The sequence below is a fragment of the Lucilia cuprina genome, chromosome 4 (assembly GCF_022045245.1).
Source record: "Lucilia cuprina isolate Lc7/37 chromosome 4, ASM2204524v1, whole genome shotgun sequence".
Classification (NCBI taxonomy): domain Eukaryota; kingdom Metazoa; phylum Arthropoda; class Insecta; order Diptera; family Calliphoridae; genus Lucilia; species Lucilia cuprina.
In genome coordinates this window covers 75,576,572-75,580,594 of record NC_060952.1, presented here as the reverse complement: position 1 = coordinate 75,580,594, position 4,023 = coordinate 75,576,572, and the positions used below count along the sequence as shown (strand labels likewise).

General features: G+C 28.0%; 1 protein-coding gene across 4 annotated transcripts in view; it reads left to right on the top strand.

The window, feature by feature from the left end:
- LOC111677910 (TLD domain-containing protein 2) overlaps window positions 1-4,023 on the top strand; it is a 105,370-nt gene that overhangs the window by 41,257 nt on the left and 60,090 nt on the right. The window lies entirely within an intron of this gene.

Below are 4,023 nucleotides of genomic sequence, written 5' to 3'. Positions count from 1 at the left end.
TAGATAGATAGATAGATAGATAGATAGATAGATAGATAGATAGATAGATAGATAGATAGATAGATAGATAGATAGATAGATAGATAGATAGATAGATAGATAGAATCAACATCATTCCTTTCTTGTCTTTTTATGTTAGTTTTGTGTTTTCTAGTGTTTTCAATCTCTATCTTTGGATTACTTTCTCTATCTTTGGATTACTTTCACTTCAACAGACATCGTTCGTGGGACAAATTTCATCAAATTATCTTTAAGCCTTTTCCAAACATTTTTTGAACTTATCCTAAAACTATTCGCCACTTTCTCTTTTTCTGTTATCATTATCACAATGGGGAACAACAGAACACAAGTGTGTTTTGCAGCCTTTAAAATTGAACCCGGTAACTTACTCACAAGGTTTACACGGACAGATGGCTGGTCAGTAGCATGGACATGAGTTTTATTCACTTTCTTTTAAAATTATCTTTACAGGTATCACAAAGAGGAACAACAGAACCCAAGTGTAAGTATTTTGCAAACTGAACACCATAACATACCATCTTTAAAATTGAGGCCGGTAACTCAAGTTTTACATGGAGAGACGGCTGGTCAGTAGCTTGGACATGACATTTTGAATCAGAAAGTTTTAATCAATAGTTTTGCATTTTACACTTTTAACACTTAATACCGTTTCCCATTATTATACTATAAAACAAAAACTTATCTTAATTCATTTTTTGACAAACAATTTTTAATGAAAATTTAAAGAGGGGCCTCTTATTAAAAGATAAACATTTGATTAACTAAAGTAAATCGCAAAAATAAAATTAATAATTTAGACTGGTCATTCAAGGTTTCATTTGTTTATTTTTTTTTTGTTCATAAAACCAGCAGCAACTTAATGACTACTGGAACACTCACTGGTACGGACTGACGTAGAAAAATTATCTTGACAAGACGTGCATAACAATAAATTGTTGTAAATTATTACACTTTTTCTAATGCATATTTTGTTGTTGTAAACTAAGGTGACTACTACAACTAATATTTGCACAATTTAACAAATGCGAAAGTTTTCTTTTTAAAAAAATATTCAACGTTATCATAAAATTTTAACTAATTTTTTAGCAAATATGCAAATAATTAACAAAGTAAATAACAAAAAAAATAAAAGAAATTTATCACCTCCATTCCGCCAAAAAACAGCCGTATGCATTGTTCTTTACGTTTGTTGTTTTCTTAGTTTACACGTTTATTTTAAAGTTTATTCACTTTTTAATTTGCTTTATAACAAATTTATTAAAAAACTTTAACACTTTTAAAAATTATTTTCAATTTTCTCTATAAATTTCCAACGTTTTAATTAAAGAATGTTGAAGTTCTTTTCTACGCACACAGAAAAAAAACAACACCAATAGCAGAGGAGAAATAAACAGAACAATAATAAAAACATATGAAGAAAAAAACTGATGATGAATTGTCAATTCAATGTCAGAAATAAATAAAAGGGTGAAGATATAAAGGCCGTTTCTACACAACATGACAAAAAATGTTTACAGTATGTTATGTTACTTTAACATTTGTTTTTTAAATAAAAAACTGTTATTATGAAAACAACAGTTTGTGTGCTTGATTTCATTCAAGAGACCAAAGTCGACTGATTAAATATTGTAAACGCCGTTAAATTAAGCAAAATATTGCGGCCAAAGTATTTTTAAACGTTTTTTTCGAAAATTTAAATTTTTATTAGAATTTTTTAGTTTTTAGGGTAAAAATTTTAGTTTTTTATTAAAATAGTATAATGTTTAATGATAATCAATTATTTTTTCTAAAAAAATATATGATTTTAAAGAAGTGTCTTAATTTGCCAGAGTTATTGTAGAGCTTTTATGTATATATTATGAAAAAAAAAAAATTATCTAAAGTCTAGCAATTATGCTGATGTTTGTAACATACAAAAATATTGGTCCAATAACCACCTTTAAGTATACCGATCGATTCAGAATAATTTTTTGAGTCGATTAAGACATGTCCGTCTGTCCAGCTGGCTGGCTGTCCATGTAAACCTTGTGCGCAAGGCACAGGCCGCAATTTTCGAGATAATTTGATGATGTTTTTTGGCACAGGGACGAAGCCTATTGAAAATGGTTGAAATCGGTCCATTATTTCACCTAGCCCCCATACAACCGTACCTCCCGATTTGAACCTTTTATGCCATAATTACGTTCAATATTCTATTATCTCTCTAAAAATTGGCACAAATAAGTTTTATATAAGTATAAATGACACTGCAGATTTTCGTAAGGATCGGCCCTTATTTGACCCTAGCCCCCATACAAACCCCCTTCAAAAATGTCTTAAACGTCTAAAATTGACTTGTAACCATTGGTATCGCAATGAAACTCAACAAACTAACTGTTATTTAAAAATATATCCTTTTCCCAAATTTACCGAGGATCGGCCCATATTTGACCTATATAAAGCCTCATTTAGAAATTTTAGTTTTTTATCAATAAATTGCTTAAATATTTTGGAATTATGCTAATATTCAACATAAACGTTTCTTTATAAAAAATACAATTTTTTTTAAATATACTCATGGTGTAGGGTATTATATGGTCGGCCATGCCCGACTATACTTTCCTACTTGTTTTTTATTTAATTACTATTGTACTGTCATTGCAGTTGCCAACAATTATGAAATTAATTGCAGGTAGTAAATTTTAAGCTCTATTTTAAAATTAAGACAAAATATTTAAATTCTATGAATTTGTTGATAATTTCACAAGTATGTATGTATTACTTTGTAATAATGAATGTAATTCAAACGTAAAAATATTTAAAAAGTTTATCAGTTTAGATGATAAACTAAATAAATAAAAATATTAATAAACTTTTTCTGAATATATTTAAAGCAAACTAAAGTCTACGAATAATATTTAACAAAGCTTGGAAAGAATCTTTAGCAATATGGGGAAATCCCTTATAGTTTAGAATAAAAATATGTAATTGCTTATCAAAAGCAATAAAATATAAATGTTGTTGATAAGCACCTTATACATGTATTTAGCATAGAAATTGTACAAAAAATTTTTAGATCTTCTCCTAAAGTTTAAAAACAAAAACGTACCTCCAAAAGTAGCTTATCTTCATTGCAAAAAGTCAGTAATCTAGTCAATAGACTATTCCATAAACTTCTCAATAAATCAATTCATAGACTAGTACGAAAATTAGTATATAGTCAATAGTCTAGTCTATAGACTATTTCTTCAAATAAAAGTTCAAAAAGAAACTAATTATATAAATGGAAACAAATTGCTGCAAATTTTAGATTCCGATAAGAACATTCGCACACACACACACACATAAGTTTCATAACAAATTATTAAGTCATTCATAAGTATATGATTCTTATACATTTTCCAGCTACAATGATTAAAAATAAAAACGAAAAAGCCTTTAACAAATGAATCGGATATTAATAAGTAAAAATAAAACTACAATTGATAATGATACTGACCTTTTTTGACTTTTTATGCTATTAGTAATGACAGCATTAAGAGTAAATCTAATTGGAAACATCTTAAAAAAAGTTGTTTATTTTTAGGACTAAAGTTTGAAAGAATTTATTTAACCAACGCAGTATTTAAATGAGAATAACAAGGACTTTTAAACGCTGTCGGTAAATTTTTATTACGAAGGTGAAAATGAAAACCAATAGTAGAATGCATTCTTTACAAGCACTGTTTCAACTGTTCACTGTTTTCATGCATTTAGTTATTAATACACTAGCTTTCTGCTAGAGTCGACAATAGGCTAGATATTAGACAGGAATATATACAAGATTATAGACTAGACTATAGACTAGACTATAAGAATATAAACTAAACTATAGACTAGACTACAAACTATACTATAAACTAATCTATAGACTGCACTATAGACTAGACTGTAGGCTAGACTATAGACTAGACTATAGACTAGACTATAGACTAGACTATAGACTAGACTATAGACTAGACTATAGACTAGACTATAGACTAG